We start from the raw sequence: 13,883 nt of genomic DNA, 5'->3' as shown, positions 1-13,883 counted from the left end.
CTGAGTGAAGAGCTCGGCTTTTGTTGCTTGCTTGTATTTTCAGTGAAAAAGCAGCAGGACCTGTCTCTTTTAGAAGAGGTGAGAGCCAGGCATAGTTTTCTGACAAACTGGGCAAATTAATTTAAACTTGCTTTCCCTGTTACCCAAATATTCTGAACCGGACTGTCATGCAGTCCTAAAAAGGTTTAAAATCCAAATGCAGCGAGGCGGGAGTTACAGGGATAGAGGGAGAATATTACGGTGAGGACGAAAGGCAGCAGAGTGCTGTTTTGTTTCTCTTCAGTCTAATCCATCTGGCTACCAGCTTCCTAATATTTAGAGCAGTAATCGATGGAGGAAGGTACTGGCTGTTGAATGCTGGGAACGCATTCTTCATAAAACCTGAAATTTGTTTTGAAATCTTGTTCAAGGGTTTGCTTAATATTCGGAAAGATATTTTAGCTCTTCTGTAAATTCCCTCTCCTCCTGCACAACAGGCCCCACAGAGGATGTCCCAGTGCTGGGTTTCTTACTTTCAGATAGTTAAAAGTTACCGTGATGTGCTAAGATACCGGTGGCCATAGCCGTGCAGGTGGATGCTGGAATAAAACACGGTGGTGTTCCTGCTGTCTCAGAGAGCATCGTTCAGGAGTGCACAGCCCAAAGCATCTGCTCTACTGCTGTATAAGAAGCCTCTCTTTTAATTTCAAGTTCATGTGTTGCTTTGTTCAGGTTGCAGAGTGAGCTGTGTCCTGCTGTCTCTGGGAAATACGTCAAAAGCATGTAAGAATGAGAGAGCTGACAGCCTGTAATAAGGTCATCGTGTTGTGTAAGTAACGATAGGGCAGGTACGTCTGGATTCAGTAAATGTGCTTTCATGGCAGCAAAGCGTCCCAAAGCACAGACCCACGGACATCACCCCATCAAGTGAAACACCTAGGGCTACATTGCTGTTACAGTACAGAGATTGTTTTGTGGTTGGGTTGGTTTTTTTTTCCTCCAGACTTATATATTAAATAACCAAGAGTCTTAAATAAATGTCACATCTCATTTGGCACGCAGGCATGAAGCCTGCAGCTGCCCTGGGCCAACCCTGACAGCTCTGCTCTGTGCCAGTTTATCTGCCTGGCAGAAAGACCTGCTGCTCCCTCCTGACTCGCTGGCATCCGCACGCTCTCGTCTGTACCGGGAGGTTTGTGGGTTTACACAGTCAGCACGATGCCAGATCCTTCTCTCTGTGGTAGAAGGTGCTCCGGCAAAGCCCTCCAGCCTTCAGAAGCGTCCTCGGTGCCTGCAGCCGGGAGTGTAAGTGCTCTCCAGGAGAGCAGCAGTAGGGGATGCTCAGCAAAGCGTGTAGAAGCAGGCAGTGCGTATGCTTTCTCCCTCGTGGGCCTTGGAGGCAGCATTTTTCTGTGCTGGAGGCTTTATTCACGTCTTTGTTTAATCGCTGCTGATGGTTTTACCTGCCAAGCCTTTGTCCAGTTGCTTTGTGGATTTATAGCGATGAGTGTCTGTAGGCATCTATGGCAGTACGTTCCAAAGGCAGGAATATTCCTTGGAAAAGTACTAGTACTACTTTTCTCTAATTTTGACTAATACTATTTCAGGCCCTCGGGTTCCTGTTTTACAACAAATTGTGACAATTTTTTCCGCGTTAAGTTTTTCCCAGGCCATTCATATTTCTACAAACCTACCTATCTCCTATGTGGTTTCTAGGTTGAGGAATCCTGTTCAGTCTTCGTATAGAAGCTGCTCTGTACTTCGGAGAAGGGCAGAAAGAAAGATGAAATTTCAAAGGCTTCAGCTTGGTTTTTAAGATCAGAAGTATACCCATTATTTCAAGACCCACCTGGCCATGGGTTTAGACAGCGAGATCATGATAGTTTTCGTGGAGTTTATTTTGCAGTAGTTTGTTGTCTCGTAGAGCATTTTTCATGTCATGTTTCCATGAACCTGAGTTGTACATGCTCAAAGCACTGTGCATGTCTCCCAGTTCTTGGGTCCTGCTTCCTCTGCTTGCCAACGTACGCTGAGGATTCAGCGGAGGGGGAAGGCAGCGCTTATAAAGCACACCTGCCTCTGTAACGCTTCTGAACCTCAGTTATTTTTCTACGCTAAGTTGTCCATTCCAGAAAGCAGGCTGTCCAGTCATGGAGACGTTGCTGTTTCTCTCGCAACATAACTCATCTCTGGCCACGAATCCCTCCCGCTCCTCCTGGGCTCCCTTAAGAGCAGAGAGGTTGAGGTTATACAGGCACGAAGGCCGAACTCTCCATGTGTGGAGGTGAGGCAATGGCTGCAGAGATCTGTTTGAAGGGTGATTCATTCCCAACCTCCCTCCAAGAGAGGGGCTCTCTTTCTCCTGGCACGGCTGTGATTCGCCGCATTGTGTCCGGCTTAGGGTTTAAGGAGTCCGTGTAGGACACCGCCAGCTCTCCCCCGTGCTGTTGCGTGGCAGCCTTGGAAAGGCAGGTCCATCCCCTGGCTGCCTTGCTGTAACCCGTGCAGCGAGGAGAAGGCTCTGCCTCGGCAGGGGGATGCTCTCCAGGGATGGCCGGGTTGCTGCCCTTCTCAGCTGGGGCTGGCTCTGAGGCTTTAAACACGCTCCACAGAAGTGCCATTTCGACGGAGAATGTCTCGTGTTTGTGGTTTGCTTCTCACCTGGAAACCCTCACCTGCAACAGGCAGAGTAGGCTCGGTGCTCAAGTTTGAGATGGTTGACTCCCAGGAGCTGCTTGGTTGGGAAGAATGAAAGTTTGGAAGCTCTGGCAGCGAGGGCGCTTTGGTGGGGGTCTCTTCTGGAGGGTGAAGGGCTGGCAGGTGCTCCAGCAAGACTCCAGGCGTTCATCGGCTGCTGTGCGCAGCCAGGGGCTCTCTCCTCTTCGGTCTGAGGTGGAAGGCAAAGGTGTGCTCGCTCGGGTTGTGGGACAGCTTGGGAATGCTCGGTGCAGGCTTGCACGCTCGGGCACAGGCACCGACAGGCTCCAGGCAGAAGAAATGGGCTTGCAGGGCTGTGATGGGCAGGTTGGCGTGGGCCGTGCCCCACCAGTCTCGTTCCGACCTGTCTGCACAGACACACAGCAAGTGAGGGCCCTGCTGCTCCAACACGGTGAAGTTCTCATCTGCGTCCCATCCTGCCGGGGGCTGTCACTTTGCTTGCCTCCCTCTTCTGCCTGCATGCCCCAGGCACCTTCGCTTGTTGGCAACAAGGGATCAGGAGAGACACAACCCCGGTGGTATGCTTGCAGGAGACTCTGGGCGAGCCGTGACCGAGGTGCGACTGCTGAGAGTCACCTGAACGACTCAGATGCAGAATTCCCTGTGACCCGAGTGGGATGGCAACCCAAAGGCCACCTGGGCACATCTGAAAAAGTCCCCCTGTAGACAGGGTCACCTTGGGGTTAAATCTTTAGAAGCCCACCCAGAAATAAGGTGCTTAAGGTGGTGTCCAGGACATCCTCGTGCTGTACACGTGCAGCTATCAGGATGTGACAAAGGTATTGATCTGTGGAACTGCTAATACAGCTAAAGGCTGTGACACTTCTGTTCCCTGTGGCTTCCTCCGTTCCTTGTACTCCCATCAGCAAGGGCGATGAGCAAAGTCTCCCTTTTGCTTTGTTCCAGGTGAAGATATTCACACAAGCCTTCATGGAGCCGCTGAAGATGTCAACATCAGGCTAGGCAGGAACTCCTTGACAGCTGGGAAGACCTACATCACGCTGTCAAACCACAGATCCATCGTCATCCACAATCGGAGTAAAGTCATAGCCCACTCCAGTGGAAGGCTTTTGTTAGTCAAGAAGAGGAGGATCAGGAGAAGCTGAGGTTCACTGGGAAGATTCATTTCAGTAAGATACACGGCCCAAGGGTAAAACTAACGTACGGCCTCAGAGGGATGTTGGTGCTTTTTTGAGTGGCATAGGGCAAGTAAACCATCCACGACACCAGGGTGTCCCCCCCTGGGCTTCAGGGTAATGGAGCTCAGTGCTTCCCATTCCGGTTCCATCCATGTTCCAGCTGATGTTTTTTGGGGGAAAGGTTGCATTTCCCCGGAGAGCAAATTCCCATCTGTGGGAGCCCTAAGTCAGTGAGGCCAGGTCCCTGGGCTCGCAGAGGGTCTGTGAGGCTGAGGAAGGTGTCGGCACTCCTTACCTGGGACGGCGTTGAGCGGTAGCACCTAACAGCTGCAGGCAGCGTACCTGCTGTGATATTCACTGCAGTTACTTCCACTCCACCTTTGATAAGACGGCAACCTTCTTCAGCCTTCCTGTCCAGTAGTGCACAGGGCAGGGTGCTTTGCTGGCCCCGAACGTTGAGGCCATCTGTGCAAGATCAGTGTGTTAACAGAAAAAGTCTCATGACCTTCTCTTAGTACGTCCCTGCACCATTCTTTTAGCATCTCTTCCCACCTGCCTATCTCAGATGGGACCCTGAGTGATCCTCTCTCCCCTCAGAAGCAACCAGGTTTCCCCACAGTTAACTTCAACCCAATGTTTTTCCAATGGCACTTGATCTTATGCCAGCTCGTGTTCTACACTCTGAGCAGAGTGCTTTGTTCTTCCTTACTTGCAGTCTTAGAGGTGGTCATAGCTCCGAGGCCACTGTGCTGCTGTAGCAGAAGCTTTTGAGATCTCAGAGCAGAGAGGACCTTTCCAATGGGAGGAGGCAGTTCAGCACCCTGCGCTTGGCTGTCACCCCAAAAGACCTGGATCATCACAAGGTCTACCCAGGGGTTTGCTCTGTCTCCCTCCTGCAGGACTTTCTGGGATTCAACAATGGAATTATTGTCTGTTGATGAAGGCTTAGTTGAGGGTTGCTCATCTCGGTGCCTGGAAGCCCCCCTCATGCACAACGCTGTAGGTCAGCCGTGGAAAAACATTTCTCATGTCACTCCACAGGGAGCAAGCCAAAGAAAGTATTTTTGGCACTGGTGACAGCATTTGCCCGAGGCTCTGTCTGCGTGCTGCTAGTAATGCCCATGGCTGTGTTTCCTTTCTAAATGTATTGGAATTTAGCTGGGTGGTGATTGCGGTCCTGTTTATACCACGTTGCCCTGATGTGCTGTGTATGGAGCCTTCCCCTCATCCCCCTCGAGTAGTCACCTGCTGGTCCTTGGTGGCCAGGGGACTGGAGCGTGAAGGGGGCACATCCACGTGCCAGCTGGGAAGCAAGTGCTCTGCAGCAGTGCTCCCTTCTCACCTCTCGGTTGCGAGCAGCTTTAAACACTAGAATGATTGCTGCTACAACTACCGAGCAAGGGAGAGGTGACCTGTGTCAAAGCTCTGTGGAGAAGGCCAAAAAGAGAAAAATGTTGAAGTGGTTCAAGGCTGGATGTAAGGGTTTGGATTCAGAGATGCTGGTCCTGCCTTCGTTATTGGGTGATGCTAGGCAAAGTCCCTTCACCTCTCGGGGCCTCTGTCTTCATGCATATAAACGCGTTAATTTCACTGAAGTGATGCAATGCCTGAAAGTCCGTGAGTTTGCTTATCAAATGCTCTGGGATCCTCTGCTGGATGGCAGTGTAGGCAGTGGAGCAGATCTAGTTTGCTTATCCCTGCCAGTCCAAAAGGGAAGGTAAAAAAGAGTGGTGCTGGTAACCTGCAGCTGAATCCCAGCTGCTCTCCCCTTGCCAGCGAAGCACTGCAGTGTGTGCTCCTTCATCTTCATCCATCTCCCCCGAGCACCTCTACGGGAGGAAAAGCCATCTGAGGGTGTTGGTGGGTTGTCCATTAGTCGTGGCAGTAGCTTTGAGCCAGGAGGCTCTCCGGAGGGCTGCTAGCTTTCAAAAACCTCCTCTTAGCTCGTGAGTGTGGCGTAAAACTACCTGCCATGCCAGCGAACAAGTGATAACCTGATCTGCTTGGGACCCCGTGGCGTGGGGTCAGCCCCTTGCTGAGCTGCTCCTGCTGTTCCTCCCCCAGGGCGTTGCTGCTCCTGCGCTTACGCAACAGTCTCTGCAAATGTTATTAAATGATCTGCTTGGTTTGTGTCTCTCCATGGCTGCAGGCGCTGTCGCAGGCTGCAGAAGCAGGAGGAGAATGAGAGGAATTCTTTTCTCAAGCAGTGTGCAATGGACCCCACGCTCCAAGAACGCCTTTCCCTTCTCTCCTGTGCCTTCCAGAACCAGAGGGCAAAGGTGCAAGAAGACTCTGTGCTTTTCTCCAGTGATATTTTTGCCATTGAGCCGGTGGTAAGTGATAGCTGAGAACCTCTCTTCCTCCTCCTCCTCCTCCCTGGATGAGGTCACTTGGCAGATGCCCGCATCAGCATCTTGATGTGCCGAGAGGGAAGACATGAGGTTTCTAGTGAGGCTGGGAGAGGTTGTTGCAAAAAAGCGTTTCTAAACAGTGAGCTCCTGGCAGGCGGCGAGAGCCTGCCTAAAGCTGAGCTCTGCTGCAAGGGCTGTAAATTAAGGGCACTTCATAAGTGTCCTTACAGTGTTCAGGGGTACTGATTATTATATAGAAGGGCAGGCCTTACACGTAGCGTATGGGGATTAACCATGGGCATTAGTTCACCTATTGAAGAATGAAAAGGTCCTCTATGGAAAGGAGGCCAAGTTCAGCCCAAGTTTAATCACGGAAAGACCAATCCCTTCTTATAATCTGGATTTATACCATGTGTGACTCTCCCTGCCAGCATTGTCTGTGAGCCTGCACACAAGGCTGGCAGGTTTAAACGGGCTTTTTGAGTTTCATTGCAGACTTGGAGAAAACTTTTTGCTTTGGTGTTTGCGCAATCAAAACCTCATGTCCTTCAATGAAACAGAGCCCTGACTCTGAGTATTTGCGTGGTCTGAGATGAAGAATGCCTGCTGCCTGAGCAATGCAAAATCCCTTCTCATCTTGGAGCAAACCCTAGAATAATCCGAGCCTCTTCTTTCTTTTATAGTAGGTGAAACAATTTTTTTTTTTTTTTAAGGAAGGGGATCTTGTTCTCTTCTATAGCCGGAATGAGGCTGAGAGCCCCCCGTGTCAGCACAGCTGCAGTTTCACACCACTGCAGCTGAGAGCAGCATGATGGGACCAAGAGCCTGTGTCAGAGCAGCAGGGGTATTGCAGAGAGATCACCTGAGCTGTGCCAGCTGGTTTTGGAGCATGTCCCAGGGCTCCTGCTTCATTACAACTGGGCTAGGTCTCCATAACGAGCTTAACCTGCTCTTGGGCTCCTGAAGTGCATTAGGGTGAGGTCCAGCAGCCTGGCTGCCCGCTGAGTCCTGGTGCTCCGTGTGGAGCTGTACGGACCCAGAGTGTAGCCTGGCCTCAAGTCTTGAGTGGAAACCTTTCCTGAATGGCTGTGTTGATGTTACAGTTTGCTTAGGACTGGGTGTAAGTGGGATACTACAGGAGTCGTTCCCCTCCTGTCCTGTTCAGCATTATCAGTCTTTAGATTTCCATTAAATCCATGATTTATGGAACAATGGGTTTCACATTCATAGTTTTGCTGATGTCTGTCTTCCCCCCTGGCGTACGGGTGTCTTCACATCAAATGTTAGTCTTTTTTCCTATCAAATGTAAAATCTAAAAATCCACTGCTGCTGACTTCCACAACCTTCTCCCCGGTGAGAGTCCCATAACTTCTAGCATGGACAGAGACCCTTCTTGCAGCGCCGTGTAAATCTGCTGGAGGGGCCCCACCAGAGCTGGGACCTTGCTGCCTCGGACCTCCTGGCCAAAAGCGGCGGCTGCTCTTCCCACCTATCACCTGTGGTGCCTGGGAGCACCCTACAGAAAGAATCAAACCCTTGGAACAAGTGGCTGGAGGTTTCCAGAGGTTAGGAGGCTGCTGGAGGGCCGATAGCCTTGGAAAGGCTCTCTGGGCAGGGTGGCTTTGCAGGGTTTGTGCAGCAGCTTTGCTGTGTAAGCGGGCTGTTAGCTGCCAGGTGTTGCTCTCAGTGGAAGCTGCAGCAGGCTGTTTCAGCCTGTATAAGGTTAACTTGCTGATGAAAATAATAAGAAAAAAGAGGAGGAGTGGTTTTGCAGTCAGCCTGTGACCATGAACATTTTGAGCAGCCGTCCAAGCCTGTGGGAAACAAGCTGTTTCTCTGACTTTCTGAGTGCGTCTCAAATTTGATTTATTTTTGCAAAGACGCATGGTATGTCAGCAGAAGCATCTGTGGTAGAAGCCCAGGTGGCTCTCAAAGGACAAAGTCCTTTGCTGCACCTTCCCCACCACAGCTTAGCTGTAAGTCACAGTACAGACACATGGGAGCTGACTCCTTGGAAATGGAAACCAGAGGAAAGGGAGGAAAAGGATTTGTAATCATTGCTCTTACCTTGACAAGTCATCACTGTCTTGTCATTGCCTGGTAGCGACTCCTCAGTGCCACGTGTCAGCTCTGAGCCGATGGAGGTGGTCTTCAAGATGTGCAGGTTACGCAAGTGCTACTGCTGGTGGTGCAGAGGTTGGGCCAGGAGATAACAGCGATATTTGTTCCTGCAAACCTCCACCTCAGCTGAGGTGCCCAGCTGGTCCCCATCCAAATGAGAGGGGACTGCAGAGCACTTTGGTTTTTGGCAGAAGGCGCCATCTCCAGTGGGAGCAATGGTCCATCCCACCGCTCGCTGTGGGTTCGGTTATTTATGGGAAGGGGCAGATACTGGCTTTGGCGTTGCCTTTTCCCTGAGTGCCCTGAACTAACAGGATGCACTTTGGGGAGTCACTTCAGCACTTGTGTTGCCAGCTCTGTCTTTGGGGGTTTGGTGTGCTTTGAGCAGTGATTTCCTTTCCATGGATCGCCTTCTCCCTCCACCAAACAAAGCAGGCCGACAGTTGGTGGTGCCCCACTTTCCAAGACCAGCTTTTTCCTTTTCAGGCTGGTGGAGATGGAGGAGATTCTCATTATTCTAGGGGCTGAGGGAGGGGAAATAGGATCTGCATCTGTTTACGGTTGGTCTCCTTATTGAGATCACTTCTGTAGTGGTGAGTCATGGTGTGCCATCCCCTCGGGTATCACGTTGCCGTATGCTGTAGCAAAGCCAGGGCGCAACAGCAGGAGTTTTTGTGCTGGATCATCATACATCCACCGTCTGTATTTTATGCCACCTGCCAGCTGCAGCCTGCCTGAGGCTGACATTAAGCCAGAAGTGTTGCAATATCGTGTTCACAGCACTGCATAGTTGCATTTCTGTCCTGGCAAGCATCCACGGTAGTTTTCCATGATCTGACTCAACTGCCATCTTATGGAGAATATGCCAGCCGCGGCAGACCGCTGGCTCCTGCCGTGTCCCAGGGCTGGTACGCCTATGTAGCAGTAGCCCCAAGGGTGAGTAGTGAAGTGTATCCTTTGAACCAGCAATTCTTTCTTCCCATGGGGTAGCAGGAATGTGAGGAACCTTTCCAACAGCCTATTTTCATTTCCCAGGAGAAATAACTCGCAATATTTTCCAGTTTTATGGTCTGACATACAGCAGTAATGAAGGGAGAAATGACAAAGGTTTCCCAAAATAGTCATGGCCTTAACAATTTTTTTTTAGCCGCAGAATAGTAGAATAATGTGTAACTGATGATTTCTTCTTGCCGTCTCCCTTTGAGTCAGTCTGGCGTATAGCTTCACTGACAATACAGGGAAGCTGATTGTGGATGTACTGACCAAAGTTTCTGTCCAAATACATTGAATCCTGGAGAACGGTGATTTCATGTCAGAGATTTGAGTCTATTAACTGCTGGTGCAGGTTTTCTTGGGAGCGAGGATATGAGTGCAAGGCTCCATCAATAATGCTGCGTTAGGATTGTTGCAGAGAGCTGTGCGGATGCATGTGAATGGGTGGGTTGTGTTGCTCGTCCGTAGGCTCGTTTCCTCTGATGCCTTAGAGCAGTCTCCTCTGACTGTGCCTTGGGATCCAGCAGCACCCTGGATGTAGGGAGATATGTCCCTTGCCAGGATCTTATTGCATCACTGACTGGCTTCCTGGAGCATGGCAGGACATCTGGTGAATTATACAGCGTCCAGAGAGATCCCAGCAACACTGCAGCAATCACCATGGTCTCGGTGGTGTTGGGCAAATCATCCCGCTGGGGCCTCGGCCGCTGGGAATAACACCTGCCGGGACCCATCGCCACTCCCTCGCTGTTTGAAGATTTACGCTTGCAGGGTTCTCCCAGGTTCTTGCTGAAGCTGGATTTTTTTTGTGTAGTGGAAGTTCACCATTTTGGTGTTCGGTTTGGGTTATTTTGAGCCAGGATCACATTCTAGTGTCAGAGAAATGCCACGTGGGCACTGACCCAGCTCCAGTTCTGCTTCCGACAGCAGCGGTGATGCAGGAACGGGAGGAGGCCAGGGCAACTAGGGCTTTGTGTCATGGGCGATGTCTCATACCCCCTGTGGAGACCCGCAGGCAGCCGGAGCAGATTGCAAAGCCCTGATATTCCTCTTCTGCCAGTTGTTGCCTGCAAGCAGAGGGAGGCTTGGACAGTGAGCCCTGGCCGGGGTAGCCAGCTCTGACGGGACCTTGCCTTTGTTTGTGAGCTGGTTTACAGATCTCTTCTGCGATGATGAAGGCAGGCTTGGTTTTCTTTCTTTCTATCTTTGTAACTAAGAATGGAGAAATCCATTTGACTTGCTAAATCTCTTCTGACCTGAGAAAAGGTGTTCACATGGCTGTAGTGACACAGGGGTATAAGGGAAGGTTTGGAGGGAAACCGTATCTTTTCTTTAGGTCAGCTGGCACTTCTGAAGAGAGCCTTGATATGCTGAAGCCAGCCAGTTTAGGTCCTTTATTATAGCCCTAATTAAAAAAAAAAAAAAAAAACCAAAAAAAAACCCCAAAAACAAGCCTTTACCAGGTGCTAGTAAAGGTAAGGGACTTAATTTTTTTCACAGCTGCTTCCAAAGTCTTACACATTTTGTAAGTGTTTGCTCCTTGCTCGTCATTGATGCTCTAAATAAAGGCTTACAGGGCTGTGGTTGAAAACAAGAAATGTAACGTTTGAAGATAAATGGTTTGTTGTCTCCTGTCTTAGGAGGGAGATGTCTGGCCATATTCTTCAGTTGAAATTTACGTGATCTTCAAACCCCGAGAAGCCAGAGTGTATCAACAGTCTACTGCGACATCTCAGGTACAGCTCCTTTCTCCTCCTCCTGCTACCCACAGCAAAGGCGAGGCACAAATACTCTTCCAGCCCAGTTGGTTCCCACGGAATTTCTAGTCAGGGCCGGTGGTCAGCAGGGCAGTGCCGGCACCTTCCTGCTGTCCCTGTGGCTCCCAGCTGGTCTGTGCAGAGCCAGGGCTTAGCGCGCCTGGCTCCGACCGCTGATCCCAGAGCAGCCAAAGCAGCGAGCTTTCATACCATGCATTCGTTGTGCTGCAAGGTGTTTGTAAAGGCAGAGAGGTACACAGCAGAAGAGCTTTGGTGGATGGGCACTAAGCCCCTACAGACCTCCAGGAGGAGCCTTTATTACGTGGATGCACCACTGGGCTCCTGAGGCGGTAGGAGCTGAGTGAATCGTGCTCCCTGCCCCTGGGTCACCTCCCGCTCTCCAGGCACTGCCAGACCGTAGGTGGCTGAGCCCTGCTGAGCGCAGGGTGTCTGTGAAAGTGCCACACGTGTGCTGCTGTCCCTGCGTGGGAATCGTCACCTCGTGGCTCAAGTCTATGCTTCATCTGGGTCGCGTGTTACAGGGCTCGCTGTCCTCAGCAGGGTGAGCACCCTCCCCAGAAGTCAGAGTGCGAGCAGTCTGCTAGACAAGCTTTATGCTCCTCCCGACTTACAGGAGTGCTGTCAGGTCTTTTTCTGGGAGCGGTTATCACTGACCCACTGAGTTACGCCGCCTTTGCCCTTACAGAGGTGATGGCCTTGCTGTGCTGGCACGGGGCAGGGAATGCTTGCAGCAAGCTCCGTGGTTCAGGTTACCTTGTCCTTCCTCTCCGTCCGTGTGGTGCTGCTTGAGGTGTTTTTCAAGAGTGGGAGGTCCCTGTCAGATTTCCATCCAGGGAACACTCTGGGTTTCCCCATCTAAGAGGAAGGAGGTGCGAGGCCCGTGGTCCCCAGCAGCCAGGCTCCCGTTCTGGAGGGTGCTGAGATCACTAACCCAGCTGCTTCGAGCCATTCCTTACTGCTCCAAGCTGACAGATACAAAGGCCATGAAACAGCTTTTTATTTATACGGTAATTGCGCAGGGTTTACTTGGCAAATGCCACCTACAGTAATTAACCAGGGCTCGTGTTAACAAACCGCCTTCCTGGCCGCCAGCTGCAGTTGTTAGAGCTGTGGAAGGAAAGGATTGATTTAAAAAGTTGCTCCCAAGGGAATCCTGGCTCAGCGCTGTGCTCCTGGCCCTGGGATTTTTGCTCTGGTGGTGGGGCTGTCCATCACTTTGCTGTAGGGATCTCCAAGGGTTGTGCCTGGAGAGCTGTTGTTGTTGTTGTGGCAGAGAAATAGGAAAATTACTTACATGCAACCTGGGAGTTACAGGAAACAGAGCTGGGCAAGCGATCGGTGTTTAGAAAGAGGAGCCTGCTCTGGAAAAACCCTCGTGGTCCCTCAGGAGATCTGAACTCTTCCATGGGCCCCTTGGGAGAGGACCTCAAGGAGGTCACCTACCCCCCATCCCTCACAAAACAGAGCTGAGCCGCTGTATCGTCAGGGTGGAAACTGTCCCAGGGTGCAAAAAGAGTTTAAAGAAGAAACCAGTGATCTTTAACTAGGGAGTCATTAATTTTGCTTCTTGACGACTCTGAGCAGTGTGACTGCCTTCCTCGTGCATTTGCATGCCAGTCACAGATCCCTTTGGAGGACGATTTGCAGACAGCGTGTGCCCCTTGCAGGGAATATTTAGAAGCTTTGCCCTAGTGCAGCACTGTGAAATGTGCAGTTGGATCTCAAGCCCCACGGGGAAGTGGCTGGCCTCCACGTTTTTTTGCAGTTGCCTCCATAAATTGCTTAGCCGAACACTTCTGGATCAGGTGATTTACAGAACTCATCAGCACTGTGCAACTTGCAAAGCCAGCAGTTAAGAAGTGGTTTGAAATCTGTTTTGTTTAAGCTCAAAATGAACTTTCTTAGTTATTCATGCAAATAAAGCCATGGCTCTTGAGTGCTGGAAGGAAGCACATGGTGGGGGGGCTCAGTCACCTAAAATTCTTTTTTTTGTTGTTTTTTTCTGGATATGGAATTCGTCTGATTTCTTCCAAAACCCATTTCTAAGCCACTTTTGCAGGGAGAATCAAAATCCTAAAAGCTGATCACTCCTTCACCTTGCCGTGTCCTACATCGTGTAAAACTGGATCTCTGTGTTGATGTGGTTGGATGAGAATCACATTCAAAACCAATCTCAAAACCTGGGGACGTTCTGTGGGCAAAAAAATGAGTGCCAGAAAGCAGCAGAAGTTAGGGACCTGGGAAACAGTTCTGTGCTGTTGGGCCACCCACACCCCTATTTCTTTGAATGCCGAGTTGTAATCCCTCCATGACGTGCCAAGGTGTTAACCCGACTGAGATCCGAATTCTCACTCCACAGAACCAGGTGTGGCTTTGGGACTGAGGACAAGGAGGCTGCGGCCCCTCCATGCCCTGGTCCATGTGCTCTGGGACATGCTGCGGTGGGAGCATCACACGGTCCCAGCCCGGGGTACCCAGGCCTTGGGCAGCGGCTGGGTGCTCCTGGAAGCCCCAGCTGCTAGCGAGGAGCAGGACATACTCTCTTTTTTCTTTCTTTTTCTCTCGGCTGTCCTGAATGGTCTGTATTTTACTCTGCTCCTCCTCCTTTCAGGAGAGCACTCTCTGAGGTTCACCTGGAAGGAGAGAGCGTAAAACTCCCAGGGTTTCCTAAAGTTCCAGCATCAGTGTAGGGGCAGAAGAAAGGATAGCTTCCGCAGACCTTCCAGGAGAGGCTGAGGGCCTGCTGCAGAAGGGAAAGAATGGCCCCTGATTTTTTTTGATGATAGTGGCCATGGGACGTGCCT

The sequence above is a fragment of the Falco punctatus genome, assembly GCF_963210335.1.
Source record: "Falco punctatus genome assembly, chromosome: 10".
NCBI lineage: Eukaryota > Metazoa > Chordata > Aves > Falconiformes > Falconidae > Falco > Falco punctatus.
This window is presented reverse-complemented; position numbering follows the sequence as displayed.